The sequence below is a fragment of the Somniosus microcephalus genome, chromosome 1, assembly GCF_052327205.1.
Source record: "Somniosus microcephalus isolate GS21.2 chromosome 1, FLI_Smic_1.0, whole genome shotgun sequence".
NCBI classification, from domain to species: Eukaryota; Metazoa; Chordata; class Chondrichthyes; order Squaliformes; family Somniosidae; genus Somniosus; species Somniosus microcephalus.
The window spans coordinates 262,918,216-262,937,509 of NC_140987.1; the positions used below are offsets into that span (position 1 = coordinate 262,918,216).

At 49.1% G+C, this 19,294-nt stretch overlaps 1 protein-coding gene across 1 annotated transcript in view; it reads right to left on the reverse strand.

Moving 5' to 3' along the window:
• Window positions 1-19,294, reverse strand: part of inip (ints3 and nabp interacting protein) — a 45,545-nt gene that overhangs the window by 20,880 nt on the left and 5,371 nt on the right. The window lies entirely within an intron of this gene.

Sequence of the window (19,294 nt, forward strand, 5' to 3'; positions counted from 1 at the left end):
AAGGAGACTATGAAGGTATGAGAGCGGAATTGAGTAGAGTGGATTGGGAAAATAGATTAAAGGGTAAGATGATACATGATCAGTGGTGTACATTTAAGGAGTTATTTTACAACTTCCAAAAAAAAAATATTCCACCGAGAAGAAAAGGGTGTAAAAGAAAAGACAGCCATCCGTGGCTAAGTAAAGAAATTAAGGATAGTATTCGACTAAAAACAAGGGCATATAAGGTAGCCAAATCTAGTGGGAGGATAGAGGATTGGGAAAACTTTAAAAGACAGCAAAAAATAACAAAAAGATTGATTAAGAAAGGGAAGATAGATTATGAAAGTAAATTAGCAAAAAATATAAAAACAGATAGTAAGAGTTTTTATAGTTATATAAAAAGAAAAAGGGTGGCTAAAGTAAATGTTGGTCCCTTAGAGGATGAGACCGGGAAATTAATGGTGGGAATTATGGAGATGGCAAAAACACTGAATATTTTATATCAGTCTTTACAGTAGAAGACACTAAGAATATCCCAACACTGGACAAACAGGGGGCTAAAGGGGGGGGGGGGGGAGGAGCTAAACACGATCAAAATCACTAAGGAAGTGGTACTCGGTAAAATAATGGGACTCAAGGCAGATAAATCACCTGGACCTGATGGCTTACATCCTAGGGTCTTGAGGGAAGTGGCGGTAGGGATTGTGGATGCATTGGTAATAATTTTCCAAAACTCCCTGGACTCGGTAAAGGTCCCGGCAGACTGGAAAACTGCTAATGTAACACCCTTATTTAAAAAGGACAGTAGACAGAAGGCTGGAAACTATAGACCAGTTAGCCTAACATCTGTGGTAGGTAAAATTTTGGAGTCCATTATTAAGGAGACAGTAACAGGACATTTGGATAATCATAATTTAATAGGACAAAGTCAGCATGGTTTTATGAAGGGGAAGTCATGTTTGACAAATTTGCTGGAGTTCTTTGAGGAAGTAACATATAGGGTGGATAAAGGGGAACCAGTGGACGTAGTGTATTTAGACTTCCAAAAGGCATTTGACAAGGTGCCACACAAAAGATTATTGCTTAAGATAAAAAATCATGGGATTGGGGGTAATATTCTGGCATGGATAGAAGATTGGCTATCTAACAGAAGGCAGAGAGTTGGGATAAATGGTTCATTCTCAGACTGGCAATCAGTAACAAGTGGTGTTCCGCAGGGGTCAGTGCTGGGTCCCCAACTCTTTACAATCTATATTAACGATTTGGAGGAGGGGACCGAGTATAACATATCAAAGTTTGCAGATGATACTAAGATGGGAGGGAAAGTAGTGAGTGAGGAGGACATAAAAAACCTGCAAGGGGACATAAACAGGCTAAGTAAGTGGGCAGAGATTTGGCAGATGGAATACAATACTGGAAAGTGTGAGGTTATGCACTTTGGCAGGAAAAATCGTAGAGCAAGTTATTATCTTAATGGCAAAAAACTGGAAAGTACTGAAGTACAAAGGGATCTGGGGGTCCTGGTGCACGAAACTCAAAAGGTTAGTATGCAGGTGCAGCAAGTGATTAAGAAGGCCAATGGAATGTTGGCTTTCATTGCGAGGGGGATAGAATATAAAAATAGGGAGGTATTGCTTCAGTTGTACAAGGTATTGGTGAGACCGCGCCTGGAATACTGCGTACAGTTTTGGTGTCCATACTTAAGAAAGGACATACTTGCTCTCGAGTCAGTACAAAGAAGGTCCACTCGGTTAATCCCGGGGATGAGGGGATGGACATATGAGGAGAGATTGAGTAGATTGGGACTCTACTCATTGGAGTTCAGAAGAATGAGAGGCGATCTTATTGAAACATATAAGATTGTGAAGGGGTTGGATCGGGTGGATGCGGGGAAGATGTTCCCGATGATGGGTGAAACTAGAACTAGGGGGCATAGTCTTAGAATAAGGGGCTGCTCTTTCAAAACTGAGATGAGGAGGAACTACTTCACTCAGAGGGTGGTAGGTCCATGGAATATGCTGCCCCAAAAAGCTGTAGAAGCTACATCATTACATAAATTTAAAACAGAAATAGACAGTTTCCTAGAAGTAAAGGGAATTAAGGGTTACGGGGAGCGGGCAGGAATTTGGACATGAGTCTAGGTTCGGATCGGTCATGGCCCTGTGGCTAACGGAACGGGCCCAGGGGCCGTGTAGCCTGATCCTGCTCCTATTTCGTGTGTCTAATTCTGTTAGATTCAGGAGATGGTTCTGTGATAGTGGATTGGCGGTTAGGATCAGATCAGCCATGATCTTATTGAATGGCGGAGCAGGCTCGAGGGGCCGATTGGCCTACTCCTGCTCCTATTTCTTATGTTCTTATGTTCTAAAAAAAAATTAATTTAGTATCACTCTTTGAGGGGATTGTTTTAAATGTTTAAATCAAATTCCAATATAATTAAGGTAATACACTACACCCCTTCCCCTAAACTAGGCTGAGACCAACCTCTTTGCTTACACTGAAAGCCCCCCATGATGGGGACAGACTTGGATATTATTCTATCTAGAAATATTTCAAAAGAAAGAAAAACACTTGCATTTATATAGCGCCTTTCACGACCTCAGGGGGGTTCCAAAGTGCTATACAGCCAATGAAGTACTTTTGAAATGTAATCACTGTTGTAGTGTAGGAAACGTGGCTGCCAATTTGCACACAGCAAGCTCCCACAAACAGCAATGTGATAATGACCAGATAATCTGCGTTATTGATGTTGGTTGAGGGATAAATATTGGCCAGGTAACCGGGGATAACTCCCCTGCTCTTGTTCGAAATAGTGCCATGGGATCTTTTACATTCACCCGAGAGGGCAGATGATTTAACTTCTAAACCAAAAGACAGCACCTGACAGTGCAGCGCTCCCTCCATACTGCACTGGAGTGTCAGCCTAGATTTTTGTGCTCAAGTCTCTGGAGTGGGACTGGAACCAGAGGTGAGAGCGCTACCAACTGAACCACGGCTCACACGGCAACTGTCACTGCTTGGTTTATTTTTCAATGTGAAGTTTAATGGCATACATTATAAAGGCTAGAAATTGTCACATTATTGACTTTACCACAAATATGGTGCTGTAGCCTATGGATCTTAATAAAGTTTATTTTGTTTTTCCACCACATCAAAACACTAATCAAATTGGCTATTTAGCAAAGGTGAAGCAATCGTTTGTTAAATACCTTCCTGTAACAGATCAAGGAAAAGATAGTCTTACAGAAACTGAGTACATATTTCCTTACATAAAATGCTACTACTTTACTGTAGCCCAAACTGTTCAATTGTTTCAATTACAGGAATAGAATCGTATTACCCTACATACACATTTAGATTTTTTCCACTAATTGTGAGCCAAGAACATCACCACCTACTGGTAATTGTGAGAACACAAAATAAGGTATACTATTTATAAGCTATTCTCAGGTTACACACAAAAATATACACAATGCCTATTATTCCTCTGCAATACACAGCAAAATAGATCCTAATCTAATTTCTGGTCAAATAATTAAAAGAACCAAGACCTTTTATTTATACAACATCTTTCACGTTCTCAGTACGTCCCAAAGAGCTTCACAGCCAATGAAGTACTTTTGAAATGTAACCACTATTGTGATGTACAGAAGCTTAGCAGCCAAATAAGAGTACAAAGGGAGCCTGCTTCAAATCCGAGCACTAACAGAAATACTAAAGTGCGGTCAGAAATCCTTCAATTTGTGTATACTTTGAAAGAGCACAGCCTGGACTATGTTCCAAAACTGGAGATTTGTTGCACAAGATTACAGAATAAACCTCAAGATTTATAGCATCTCAGCCATGTCTCACTGACTTGTAACTCATGATATCTCTTTATTATAAAAATGTTCTTGCGTTTGTCATGTGCAGCAAGCCAACTCATTTTCTTCTTTGTCACTGGTTAAGTGTTTAAGTCTCTGCAATTTTCCCTGAATTGGTTATTGGCCACTTTCACGATATACCACAAAAACACAAAGATATTCTCCCCAATTGCATTCTAGCAAAAAGAAAATCGGCAAATACTTCTGCCATGCCTATCCCTCAGCATCCACCCTGTAATAAAGTTTATCACATACACACACACAAATTCACAGCATGCACAAGAACGAGTCGGTTAGCGTTTATTTTTCAGCCACCTGACTGACCCTCAGGACAACAATTTCCAGGAGCCACCAAATGCCAGGCTTCCACCGAGTGCTGCAGTATAAAAAGACAGCAAAACCCTGGAGCATCGCCCAATGAGACAATTCCCAAGAGCCATCGCACGCTCATCAAAAACGTCCCACACAGTAGTGTGAATGTTGTAGGATATTTGGGGGGACGAGGGAAGTGTTGAAGAAACAAAACAGAGAGACAAAACAAAACAGGGGAAAGGGGAGGAAAAATTTAAATAAATAGGTTCTCCTTTGGTTTGGTGTCTATTTTTTAGAAGTGTCTTGAGACTTTTTTTCTATATTTGAGGCACTATATGAAAGAAAAGAATCATAGAATAGTGCAGCACAGAAGGAGGCCATTCAGCCCATCGAGCCTGCGCTGGCTCTTTCGAAGAGCAATCCAGTTAGTCCCACTCCCCGGCTCTTTCCCCATATCCCTGTATTTTTTCTCGTTCAAGTATTTATCCAATTTCCTTTTGAAAGCTACTATTGAATCTGTATCCACCACCCTATCAGGCAGTGCATTCCAAATCCTAACCACTCATTGAGTAAAAATGTTTTTCATGTCGCCTCTGGTTCTTTTGCCAATCACCTTAAATCTGTGCCCTCTGGTTATCGACTCTTCAGCCATTGGAAACAGTTTTTCTTTATTTACTCTATCTAAAGCCTTCATGATTTTAAACACCTCGATCAAATCTCCTCTTGGCCTTCTCTGCTCCAAGGAGAACAACCCCAGCTTCTCCAGTCTATCCACGTAACTGAAGTCCCTCATCCCTGGAACCATTCCAGTAAGTCTCTTCTGTATCTTCTCCAAAGCCTTCATGTCCTTCCTAAAGTGTGGTGCCCAGAATTGGACACAATAGCTGGGGCCAAACTAGTGTTTTCTATAGGTTTAGCATAACTTCCTGGCTTTTGTACTCTAAGCCTCTATTTATAAAGCCCAGAATCCCATATGCTTTATTCACTGCTTTGTTAACCTCTCCTGCCACCTTCAAAGATTTGTGCGCAAACACCCCCAGGTCTCTCTGTTCAAGCACTCCCTTTAAAATTGTACTATTTAGCTTGTATTGTCTTTCCTCATTCTTCCTACCAAAATGAACCACCTACCATAAGATTTAGATTAGCAATGGAGAGGAGCAAGGAACAATCTAGAGTGGAACTTCTAAACTGGAATAGGGCTAACTTCAATGGGATGCGAAAGGATCTAGCCAGGCTAAAATGGAACCAAAGACTGACGGGAAAAACTGTAACAGAACAATGGGTGATCTTTGAGGAGGAGATGTTCCAAGTACAGGCTAGGTACATTCCAACAAGAGGGAAGGGTAAGGGAACCAAAGCAAGGGCTCCTTGGATGACGAGGGAGATAGAGAAGATGATGAAACAAAAAAAAGAGGGTGTATGATGCATGTCAGGTGAATTTTTCAAGGGAGAACCAGGCCAAATATAAAAAGTTGAGGGGAAGTGAAGATGAAAATAAGATTGGCAAAGAGAGAATATGACCGTAGAATGGCGGTCAACATAAAAGGGAACCCAAAAATCTTCTACCGGCATGTAAACAGTGTGATGAAATATATTCCATTCATCACTGCCTGTTTTCTGTGTCTTGTAACTGCCTGCTTTCTGTGTCTTTTCCCTTCCCCCAGTCCTCATGTATTATGTATTGGAATGTGCTGGAACTGGTTGTGTGCAGGGCTCCGCCCATACCTGGCTCCTTTGTAATCTAACTTCAGTCCGGCATCAGCCTCCTGAAGGTAGACATCTCTCTATTTTACGTGTTATGTTCTGAGTTAATAAAAGCCTTACTTTTGTTCTGCTAACTTCGAGTCTCGGAATAATTGAGGCACATCAATTTTATTAACTCAATTTTCAACACTATGGATCAACTCCTGAAACCCGAACGTTTGGATTTGGATCAGCACGCTTCGGACACTGGTTTGACTGTATGGAATTCTTCCTGGACAATTCCGCAGCCGTCAAAGACGCTACGGACACTGCGAAGATGAGACTCGGAATGCTACGGAATTGGGTAAGCCACCGGGTTTACCCCCTCATCCAAGACGCCGATACGTACCTGGCCGCCTGCAACACCTTAAAGGCGCATTACCAGCAGCCTACGAATGAGGTGTATGCTAGGCATCTACTCGCTACTCGCGCACAGCGACCTGGGGAATCGGTGGAGGAGTTCCTAAGCATCCTGAAAAAGCTTGACAAGGACTGTAAGTGCCGAGATGTAAAAGCCGCAGTGTACACCGACGAGCTTGTTCGCGATGCCTTTATCACAGGCCTCAGCTCCACTCACATCCGGCAAAGACTGCTGGAAAAAACGGGGTTGGACCTGAAACAGGCTGCGGACACCGCGCGGTCCCTGGAGATGGCCCAGAGAAACTCGGACGCCTACTCTTCAGCCCGCGCCGCCCACGCCGCCACGTGTGCGCCGAGGGCGCCGCCATCTTGGAAGGCATCTTCCCCGCCCGGCAGCCCGACACCGGCGGGGCCCAGCTCTCCCCCCAGAAGCCCTACGACAGCCGCGACGCGTCAAGGACCCAACTGCTACTTCTGCGGGCAGCCAAAGCACACCAGAAACCTGTGCCCGGCGAAAGGCACCACCTGCTTTAAGTGCGGTAAGAAGGGGCACTTCGGGAAGGTGTGCAGAGGGAACCCCGCCGGAAAACCAACCGCCGGAAAACCCGCCACCGCCGCGTGTGCGCCGTGGGAGCGGCCATCTTGGACGCCATCTTGCCCGACCTCGTGGGGTCCGCCATCTTATGAGCAGACAGTGTGGACGCCATCTTGTCTCGATCAGGGCCCTACAGTGGCATCGGTCACAGTGGACCAGACCAGGCCGCATCCGCTATCCAAATCAATGGTGGACATCGAGGTAAACGGGTGCCGGGTTAAATGCTTAATTGACAGTGGAAGCACGGAGAGTTTTATCCACCCTGAACTGGCACAACAACTCTCCCTAAAGGTGGTCCCTGCTCAGGGTACCATCTCTATGGCCGATAAAACCCAGACATCGACCATTCTGGGTTACTGCACGGTACAATTGTGCGTTAACGGAACTGTGTATGATAATTTTAAAGTATTAATCATGAAGAATCTATGTGCGAGCGTGATCTTGGGTTTGGATTTCCAGTGCAACCACCAAAGCATCACGCTCAAGTACGGTGGGTCCCAGCCGCCCCTCACAGTGTGCGGTCTGGCTACCCTGAAGGTAAAGCCGCCTTCGCTATTCGCGAACCTTACCCCTAACTGCCGGCCAATAGCGACCAAAAGCAGGAGGTACAGCTGGGAGGACAGGCGGTTTATCGCGACCGAGGTAGACAGGCTCCTGAAAGAGCGCATTATTGAACACAGCAACAGCCCGTGGCGCGCCCAAGTGGTAGTGGTAAGGGGTAGCGAGAAGAAACGGATGGTGATCGACTATAGTCAAACGATCAACAGGTACACCCTACTAGACGCCTACCCGCTACCCCGCATATCAGAAATGGTGAACCAAATCGCCCAATACCGGGTGTTCTCCACCATCGACCTCAAGTCAGCGTACCACCAGCTCCCTATCAGACCAGAGGACCGCCCGTACACCGCCTTCGAGGCGAACGGACGCCTCTACCAATTCCTCAGAGTCCCCTTTGGGGTGACGAACGGGGTCTCGGTCTTTCAGAGGGAGATGGATCGCATGGTCGATGACCACCACTTGCAGGCAACCTTCCCCTACCTCGACAACGTCACCATCTGCGGTCACAACCAGCAGGATCACGACTCGAACCTCGAGAGGTTCCTGAAAACCGCACAAAAACTCAACCTCACCTATAACGAGGACAAGTGCGTTTTCAACACCACGCGCCTCTGCATACTGGGCAGCGTGGTGGAGAATGGGGAAATCGGACCAGACCCCGACCGATTGCGCCCCCTACGGGAGCTGCCCCTGCCCAACACTCCCAAAGCCCTGAAAAGGTGCCTGGGGTTATTTTCTTACTATTCCCAATGGGTCCCCAACTACTCCGACAAAGCCCGCCCCCTCTTGAAAGCATCCTCTTTTCCGCTCTCTGCTGAGGCCCACGCCGCCTTCAAAAGCATTAAGCAGGATATTGAGCGGGCCACGCTACAGGCAGTGGACGAGAACACTCCATTTCAAGTGGAAAGTGATGCGTCCGACTTCGCCTTGGCGGCCACCCTCAACCAGGCGGGGCGGCCCGTAGCTTTCTTCTCGAGGACCCTCCAAGGCCCCGAGATCAGACACTCCTCCGTGGAAAAGGAGGCCCAAGCCATCGTGGAGGCAGTGCGCCACTGGCGCCACTACCTAGCCGGCAAACGCTTCACCCTACTTACCGACCAGCGATCGGTAGCGTTTATGTTCAACAATAAACAGAGGGGGAAGATTAAAAATGATAAGATTCTTAGGTGGCGGATCGAGCTCTCCACTTTCGAGTACGACATCATTTACCGGCCAGGGGCCCTTAACGAATCCCCTGACGCCCTCTCACGAGGGATGTGTGCCAGCGCCACCGAGGATCGGCTACAGACCCTCCACAACGACCTCTGCCACCCAGGGGTCACGCGGCTGTTCCACTTCATAAAGTCCCGTAACTTACCCTACTCGATTGAGGAAGTTCGGTCTCTGACCAGGAACTGCCGCACTTGCGCTGAGTGCAAGCCTCGGTTCTACCGCCCAGATAGAGCCCACTTAATCAAAGCTACACGGCCCTTCGAGCGGCTCAGCTTAGATTTCAAGGGCCCCCTCCCGTCCGTCGACCGCAATGTTTACTTCCTGAACATTGTGGACGAATACTCCCGTTTCCCATTCGCCTTCCCCTGCCCAGACATGACCAGCGCCACGGTCATTAAATGCCTCAACAGCCTGTTCTGCCTGTTCGGTATGCCGAGCTATATCCACACGGATAGGGGGGCGTCCTTCATGAGTGAAGAGCTACGCCAGTACATGCTGTCCAAGGGGATCGCCACGAGCCGTACCACCAGCTACAACCCCCGGGGTAACGGCCAGGTGGAGCGAGAGAACGGGACAGTGTGGAAAGCAGTCACTCTAGCTCTAAGGACCAAGGGCCTCCCTATCTCCCGCTGGCAGGAAGTCCTCTCGGATGTGCTCCATTCGATACGGTCGCTATTGTGTACGGCCACTAATGCCACGCCTCATGAACGAATGTTTGTCTTTCCTCGGAAATCCACCTCAGGCGTATCCATGCCGTCATGGCTCTCCACCCCAGGTCCGGTACTCGTGCGAAGGCATGTGAGGGGCCACAAGACGGACCCTCTCGTGGAGCCAGTACACCTACTCCACGCCAACCCCCAATACGCATATGTCCGGCACGCCGACGGAAGGGAGGACACCGTGTCCATAAAAGACGTCGCCCCAGCCGGCATCGACAACAACCACGGCAATAGCAGCGACGACGAGCACAGCAACCCTTACCCACCCACTATTCTTTCACCACCCCCGGAAGAACATCGACCAACGGCACCCCCACCAACTACCCCTTCAACAACCCCGGCGGCACCCCCGGCAGAGACCCAGGAGGCTACCGGGGACACCCAGCCGACACCCGCGGCACCACAACAGCCACGTCGGTCGCAGAGGACTATCAAACCCCCGAACAGACTAAATCTATAGAAGGGGTGAATGTGATGAAATATATTCCATTCATCACTGCCTGTTTTCTGTGTCTTGTAACTGCCTGCTTTCTGTGTCTTTTCCCTTCCCCCAGTCCTCATGTATTATGTATTGGAATGTGCTGGAACTGGTTGTGTGCAGGGCTCCGCCCATACCTGGCTCCTTTGTAATCTAACTTCAGTCCGGCATCAGCCTCCTGAAGGTAGACATCTCTCTATTTTACGTGTTATGTTCTGAGTTAATAAAAGCCTTACTTTTGTTCTGCTAACTTCGAGTCTCGGAATAATTGAGGCACATCAAACAGTAAGCGGGTAGTAAGAGGCGGGGTGGGGCCTATTAGGGACAAAGAAGGTGATATATGCTTAGAGGCGCAGTGCAAGGCTAGAATACTCAATGAGTACTTTGTATCAGTGTTTACTAAGGAGGTGGATGCTGACAAAATATCGGTAGAAGTGGAAAAGGTGAAAATTGATAGACAGGATGTACTAGAAAGGCTGGGTATGCTTAGAGTGGATAAGTCGTCTGGTGCAGATGGCTTGCATTCCAGGTTGCTAAGGGAATTGGGGGAGGAGACAGCGGAAGGGCTTGCCATAATTTTCCAATCTTCCCTAGATGCGGGGGAGGTGCCTGAGGATTGGAAAGTGGCAAATGTGACAACATTGTTCAAGAAAGGGTGTAAGGACAATCCTAGTAACTACAATCCTGGTCAGTTTAACATCAGTGGTGGGTAAAGTTTTAGAAACAATAATCAAGGAAAAAATTAACGGGCACTTGGAGGTTTAAACTAATTAAGGAGAGCCAACACGGATTTGTAAAAGGCAGATCATGTTTGACTAATCTAATTGAATTTTTTGATGAAGTAACAGGGATGATTGAAGAAGGGAATGCAATGGATGTTGTCTACATGGATTTTAGGAAGGCGTTTGACAAAGTACCACATAGAAGGCTGGTTAACAAAATTGAGGCTCATGGAATAGGTGGGTCAGTGGCAGCTTGGATAAGGAATTGGCTTAAGGACAGAAAACAGCGAGTTGTGGTAAATGGCTGCTTTTCAGACTGGAGGATGGTAGACAGTGGTGTTCCCCAAGGGTCAGTGCTGGGGCCACTGCTTTTTTATATATAAATGACCTGGATATTGGAATACAAAGTAGAATTTCTAAATTTGTCAATGACACCAAACTTGGGGGTGTGGTAAACAGTGAGGATGATACCAATCGACTGCAACAGGACATAGAAAGGCTAGCAGAATGGGCAGGCAAGTGGCAGATGGAATTTAATAGAGAGATGTGTGAGGTGATGCATTTTGGCAGAAGGAAAAGGGAGAGGCAATATACACTTAAAGGCACAGTTTTAAAGAGTGTGCAGGGACAGAGGGACCTGGGAGTTAATGTGCATAGGTCCCTGAAGGTGGCAGGACATATTGAGAGAGTGGTTAGCAAAGCATATGGGATCTTGGGCTTCATAAATAGAGGTATTGAGTACAAAAGTAGAGAAGTTATACTGAACCTTTATAAAGCGCTGGTTAGGCCACAACTGGAGTATTGCGTCCAGTTCTGGTCACCACACTTTAGGAAGGATGTGAAGGCCCTTGAGAGGGTGCAGAGGAGATTTACCAGAATGGTTCCGGGGATGGGGGATCTTAGCTACAAGGACAGGTTGGGGAAGCTGGATTTGTTTTCATTAGAGCAAAAGATGTTGAGGGGTGATTTGATAGAGGTGTACAAGATTATGACGGGTTTGGATAGGCTAGACGGGGAAAGGCTGTTCCCACTAGTTGATGGTACAAGGACTAGGGGACACAGATTTAAGTTTTTTTTTAATTCATTGATGGGATGTGGGCGTCGTTGGCTAGGCCTGCATTTAGTGCCCATCCCTAATTGCCCTTGAGAAGATGGTGGTGAGCCGCCTTCTTGAACCGCTGCAGTCCATATGGTGTAGGTACACCCACAATGCTGTTAGGAAGGGAGTTCCAGGATTTTGGCCCAGCGACAGTGAAGGAACGGCGATACAGGTCCAAGTCAGGATGGTGTGTGGCTTGGAGGGGAACTTGTTGGTGGTGATGTTCCCATGCGTCTGCTGCCCTGTCCTTCTAAAGTGGTAGAGGTCGCGGGTTTGGAAGGTGCTGTTGAAGGAGCTTTGGCGAGTTGCTGCAGTGCATCTTGTAGATGGTACACACTGCAGCCACAGTGCGCCGGTGGTGGAGGGAGTGAATGTTGAAGGTGGTGGATGGAGTGCCAATCAAGCAGGCTGCTTTATCCTGAACGGTGTCGAGCTTCTTGAGTGTTGTTGGAGCTGCACTCATTCAGGCAAGTGGAGAGTATTCCATCACACTCCTGACTTGTGCCTTGTAGATGGTGGAAAGGCTTTGGGGAGTCAGGAGGTGAGACACTCGCCGCAGAATTCCCAGCCTCTGGCCTGCTCTTGTAGCCACAGTATTTATATGGCTGCTCCAGTTCAGTTTCTGTTCAATGGTAACCCCCAGGATGTTGATAGTGGGGGATTCAGCGATGGTAATGCCATTGAATGTCATGGGGAGATGGTTAGAGTCTTGCTTGTTGAAGATGGTCATTGCCTGGCACTTTGGGCAAGAGATACAGGGGAGATGTGAGGAAAAACTTTTTTACGCAGCAAGTAGTGAAGACCTGGAACTCGCTGCCGCGGAAGTGGTGGGAGCAGAGACACTCAATGTTTTCAAAGGGGAGACTGGATCGGCAATTGAGGAAAATAAACTTGCAGGGCTACGGGGATAGAGCGGGGGAATGGGGCTGACTGGATTGTTCTACAGAGAGCCAGCACGGACGCAATGGGCCGAATGGTCTCCTTCTGTGCCGTTATGACTCTATGACCTCACACTTTTCTGCATTGAATTTCATCTGCCATGTGTTCACCCATTCCACCAGCCTGTCTATGTCCTCTTGAAATCTATTACAGGAAACTCTCATTTAAACGGCACCTAATTATCTGGAATTCTCGAATAACCGGCAAAATTCAGGAGTAGGTTTTGAGGCTTCCGTATACTGTATAATTGTGGTTGTGTAACCAGGGATCTCGTACCTTTTGCCGTGTAACCATGGCTCCTGCACCTCTGGTTGTGTAACCGGGTCCCCTGTACCTGTGTTACGGGGCTCCACGACTTCTGGCTGTGTGATCGGGGCTCCAGCACTTCTGGCTGTGCGATCGGGGCTCCAGCACTTCTGGCTGTGTGATCGGGGCTCCAGCGCTTCTGGCTGTGTGATCGGGGCTCCACGACTTCTGGCTGTGTGATCGGGGCTCCAGCGCTTCTGGCTGTGTGATCGGGGCTCCAGCATTTCTGGCTGTGTGATCGGGGCTCCACGACTTCTGGCTGTGCTACGGGGCTCCACGACTTCTGGCTGTGTGATCGGGGCTCCAGCACTTCTGGCTGTGTGATCGGGGCTCCAGCACTTCTGGCTGTGTGATCGGGGCTCCAGCGCTTCTGGCTGTGTGATCGGGGCTCCAGCACTTCTGGCTGTGTGATCGGGGCTCCAGCGCTTCTGGCTGTGCTACGGGGCTCCAGCACTTCTGGCTGTGTAATCGGGGCTCCAGCGCTTCTGGCTGTGTGATCGGGGCTCCAGCGCTTCTGGCTGTGCTACGGGGCTCCAGCGCTTCTGGCTGTGCTACGGGGCTCCAGCACTTCTGGCTGTGTGATCGGGGCTCCAGCGCTTCTGGCTGTGTGATCGGGGCTCCAGCGCTTCTGGCTGTGTGATCGGGGCTCCAGCACTTCTGGCTGTGTGATCGGGGCTCCAGCACTTCTGGCTGTGTGATCGGGGCTCCAGCGCTTCTGGCTGTGTGATCGGGGCTCCAGCGCTTCTGGCTGTGTGATCGGGGCTCCAGCGCTTCTGGCTGTGTGATCGGGGCTCCAGCGCTTCTGGCTGTGTGATCGGGGCTCCAGCACTTCTGGCTGTGTGATCGGGGCTCCAGCACTTCTGGCTGCGCTACGGGGCTCCAGCACTTCTGGCTGCGCTATGGGGCTCCAGCACTTCTGGCTGCGCTACGGGGCTCCAGCACTTCTGGCTGCGCTACGGGGCTCCAGCACTTCTGGCTGCGCTACGGGGCTCCAGCACTTCTGGCTGCGCTACGGGGCTCCAGCACTTCTGGCTGCGCTACGGGGCTCCAGCACTTCTGGCTGCGCTACGGGGCTCCAGCATACCTTGGGCCATTGTCACTCTATGTCCCTTCTTCCTTATCCGGAATTTTTAATCAACCGGCACCATCCCGGTCCCATCAGTGCCGGATACCAAAGAGTTTCCTGTACTATCTTCCTCACTGTTTACTACACTTCCAAGTTTTGTGTCATCTGCAAATTTCAAAATTGTGCCCTGTACCCCGAAGTCATTAATGTATATCAAAAACAGCAGTGATCCTAGTACTGAACCCTGTGGTACGCCCCAACACTGGAAGCCACAGACGAGACCAAAGAGGAATTCTACTCCAGCCTCAAACAATCCCTGTCCCAAGTCCCAAAGGGCGACAAGCTGATGCTCCATGGCGACTTTAACGCCAGAGTTGGAAAGGACACAGACCTCTGGGGAGGTGTGATTGGCAGAGAGGGGGCAGGGAAAGCCAACTCCAACAGTACCCTCCTCCTGTCGAAATGCTTAGAACATGGCCTTGTCATAACCAACGCCTTGTTCCGTCAGAGAGACAACTACAAGGCTTCATGGCAGCACCCTCGCTCCAAGCACTGGCATCTGCTGGGCTACGTCATCGTCCGAGCGAGGGACCGCAAGGACGTCCGCATCACCCGCGCCATGACAGAAGCTGACGACTGCTGGACAGACCACCGCCTAATCCGCTCTGTCATCTCCATCAATGTAGCCCCAAGACAGCGGTGGCAACAGAAACAATGCCGCAGGAAAATCAACGCTGGAGCACTCAAACTCCGCTAAGAATGCCCTATTCAGCCTGTGCCTCACAAACAAGCTGACGACTCCCAGTGATGCAGAGACACAGAGTGCCCACAGCGTCTGGTCTGCACTCAAGGCCTCCATAATCAGCACCTGTGAAGAGACGCTCGGTCACTCGACCAGGAAACACCAAGACTGGTTCGACGAGAACGACCAGGAGATCCAGGAGCTAATAAGCCACAAGCGCAAGGCATTCCTGATCTGGAAACAGCAACAGAACTCGAGAGCAAGAAAGCAGCTCTACAGACGCCTGAAGGCCGAGGTCCAACAAAAAACTCGCGACCTAAAGAACAGATGGTGGGTGGAGAAAGTGCAGGAGATCCAGCAGCTAGCCGACAACCACGATGTGCGTGGATTCTTTAGCGCAGTCAAGACCATCTACGGCCCAAGCACCCAAGGTCCTACCCCACAGCAGGCCAAGAACGGAGAGGTACTCATCAAGGACAGAGAGGCAGTCAGTGCCCGCTGGAAGGAGCACTTCAAAGATCTCAACAGAGATTCTGTCTTTGACGCAAGTGTCCTCAACTCAATCCCGCAGCATGCTACCCGCCACCATCTCAGCACAACCCCAGCCTGGCATGAGGTTGAAAAGGCCATCCGACAACTGAAAAACAACAAGGCCCCAGGAGCAGATGGAATCCCCGCCGAGGCACTAAAGCATGGCGGAGAAGCATTACTGGCGTGAATTCATGAACTAATTTCTCTTATCTGGAAGGAGGAGAGCATGCCAGGGGATCTCAGACGCCGTAATTGTGACCATCTTCAAGAAAGGTGACAAGTCCGATTGCGGTAATTACAGAGGAGTTTCCCTGCTGTCGGCCACAGGGAAAGTCATCGCAAGAATCCTCCTCAATTGCCTTCTCCCATTGGCCGAAGAGCTCCTCCCAGAGTCGCAATGCGGATTTCGCCCACTAAGGGGCACAATGGACATGATCTTCACCGCACGTCAATTACAAGAGAAATGCAGGGAACAGCACCAACCACTGTACATGGCCTTCTTTGATCTCACAAAGGCCTTCGACACTCAACTGTGAGGGATCATGGAGTGTCCTCCTCAAATTCGGCTGCCCTCAAAAATTTGTCACCATCCTCTGCCTGCTTCATGACGACATGCAAGCCGTGATCCTGACCAACAGTTCCACCAGACCTAATTCATGTAAGGACCAGGGTCAAACAAGGCTGTGTCACCGCACCAACACTCTTCTCAATCTTCCTGGCTGCAATGCTCCATCTCACCCTCAGTAAGCTCCCCGCTAGAGTGGAGCTAATTTACAGAACAAACTGGAAACTGTTCAACCTCCGTTGCCTCCAGGCCAGATCCAAGGTCGTCCCATCCTGTTGTCGAATTACAATATGCAGACGACGCTTGCGTCTGCGCTCACTCGGAGGTCAAACTCCAAACCATCATCAACACCTTCACCGAAGCGTATGAGAGCATGAGCCTTACACTAAACATCCATAAGACAAAGGTCCTCTACCAACCTGCCCCCGCCACACAGTACTGCCCCCCAATTATCAAAATCCACGACAAGGCCTTGGACAACGTGAACCACTTTCCATACCTCGGGAGCCTACTGTCAACAAAGGCAGATGTCGATAACGAAGTCCAACACCACCTTCAGTGCAGCCTTCGATTGCCTGAGGAAGAGAGTGTTTGAAGACCAAGACCTCAGACTCGGCACTAAGCTCATGGTCTACAGAGCAGCAGTGATACCCGCCCTACTGTATGCCTCAGAGACATGGGCCATGTACAGCAGGCACCTCAAAGCACTGGAGAGGTACCACCAACGCTGCCTCCACAAGATCCTGCAAATCCATTGGCAGGATAGGCGCACCAACGTCAGTGTTCTCGCTCAGGCCAACATCCCCAGCATCGAAGCTTTGACCCCGCTCGATCGGCTCCAATGGACGGGTCACATTGTCCGCATGCCCAATACGAGACTCCCAAAACAAGCGCTCTACTCGGGGCTCTGACACGGCAAGAAAGCCCCAGGTGGGCAGAGGAAACGCTTCAAGGACACCCTCAAAGCCTCCTTGAAAAAGTGTAACATCCCCACTGACACCTGGGAATCCCTGGCCCAAGACTGCACGAAGTGGAGGAGAAGCATCCGGGAAGGCGCCGAACACCTCGAGTCTCTTCGCCAGGAGCAAGCGGAAGCCAAGCGCAGGCAGCGCAAGTCAACCCAAGCACCCCACCCATCCGCCCCTTCAACCACTGTCTGCTCCACCTGTGACAGAGACTGTAGGTCCAGCATTGGACTCATCAGTCACCTGAGAACTCATTTTTAATGTGGAAGCAAGTCATCCTCGGTTCCGAGGGACTGCTTAAGAAGAAGAACCCCCCCGTGGAACACCACTGTATACCTCCCTCCAGTCCGAAAAACAGCCATTCACCACAACTCTGTTTTCCATCCTTTAGCCAATTTTGTATCCACGATACTACTGCCCCTTTTAACCCATAGGCTTCAATTTTGTTAAGAAACCTAATATGTGGTACTTTATCAAATGCCTTTTGAAAGTCTATATACACAACATCAACTGCACTGCCCTCATTCACCCTCTCTGTTACCTCATCAAAAAATCTCACATCAAGTTAGTCAAACACGATTTGCCCTTAACAAATCCGTGCTGGCTCTCCTTTATTAGTCCATACTTGTCTAAGTGGTTGTTAATGTTCTCCTGGATTAATGTTACTAAAAGCTTCCCCACCACGGACGTTAAACTGACTGGTCTGTAATGTAAGAACATAAGAAATAGGAGCAGGAGTAGGCCATATGGCCCTTCGAGCCATTCAATAAAATCATGGCTGATCTACTACCTCATCTCCACTTTCCTGCACTATCCCCATACCCCTTGATTCCCTTAATATTCAAAAATCTATCGATCTCTGTCTTGAATATAAATGACTGAGCCTCCACAGCCGACTTGGGGTAGAGAATTCCAAAGATTCACCACCCTCTGAGTGAAGAAATTTCTCCTCATCTCAGTCCTAAATGGTCGCCCCCTTATTGAGACTGTGACCCCTGGTTCTAGACTCCCCAGCCGGGGGAAACATCCTCTCTGCATCGACCCTGTCAAGCCCTGTAAGAATTTTGTATGTTTCAATGAGATCACCTCTCATTCTTCTATACTCTAGAGAATATAGGTCTAATCTACTCAATCTCTCCTCATAGGACAATCCCCCATCCCAGGAACCAGTCTGGTGAACCTTCGTTGCACTCCCTCTATGGCAAGTATATCCTTCCTTAGGTAAGGAGACCAAAACTATACACAATACTCCAGGTGTGGTCTCACCAGGGCCCGATATAATTACAGTAAGACACTTGTAAGAGACCCACATTTACTTTCACTAATCTTTTCCTTTTTATATACCTATAGAAGCTTTTACAGTCTGTTTTTATGTCTCTCACTAGTTTACTCTCATATTTTATTTTCCCTTTCTTTATTAATTTCTTGGTCCTCCTTTGCTGCATCCTCCCAATCCTCAGGCTTACTACTCTTTTTGGCAACATTATAAGCCTCTGTAATTGCCAGGTTTATCCTTCTCCTGTTTTTTGAACAAGGGTGTAACATTTACAATTCTCCCGTCCTTTGGCAGGATTGGAAGATTGTGGCCAGCACATTCGCAATTTCTACCCTTACTTGTCTTAGCAACCTAGGATGCATCCCATCCGCACTGCGTGACTTATGCACTTTAAGTACTGCCAGCCTTTCTAGTACCATCCTCTTTATCTATTTTTATTATTATCTCATGCAGGATCCTGAGAACGTTCTTGTTTACCGTAAGAGAAAGGGAGGGGCGAGGGAGAGAAGGAGGAGAGGGAGAGAAGGAGGAGAGGGAGAGAAGGAGGAGAGGGAGAGAAGGAGGAGAGGGAGAGAGAGGGAGAGAAGGAGAGAAGGAGGAGAGAAGGAGGAGAGAAGGAGGAGAGGGAGAGAAGGAGGAGAGGGAGAGGGAGAGAGGAGAAGGAGGAGAGGGAGAGAAGGAGGAGAGGGAGAGAAGGAGGAGAGGGAGCGAAGGAGGAGAGGGAGAGAAGGAGGAGAGGGAGAGAAGGAGGAGAGGAGGAGGAGAGAAGGAGGAGAGAAGGAGGAGAGAAGGAGGAGAGAAGGAGGAGAGGAAGGAGGAGAGAAGGAGGAGAAGGAGGAGAGGGAGAGAAGGAGAGAGAGAGGGAGAGGAGAGAAGGAGGAGAGGGAGAGAAGGAGGAGAGGGAGAGAAGGAGGAGAGGGAGAGAAGGAGGAGAGGGAGAGAAGGAGGAGAGCGGGAGAGAAGGAGGAGAGGAGGAGGAGGAGGAGGGAAGGAGGAGGAGGAGGAGAGAAGGAGGAGAGAAGGAGGAGAGGGAGAGGGAGAGAAGGAGGAGAGGGAGAGAAGGAGGAGAGGGAGAGAAGGAGAGGGAGAGAAGGAGGAGAGGGAGAGAAGGAGGAGAGGGAGAGAAGAGAGGAGAGGAGGAGGAGAGAAGGAGGAGAGGAGGAGGAGAGAAGGAGGAGAGAAGGAGGAGAGAAGGAGGAGAGAAGGAGGGAAGGAGGAGGAGGAGGGAAGGAGGAGGAGGAGGGAAGGAGGAGAGAAG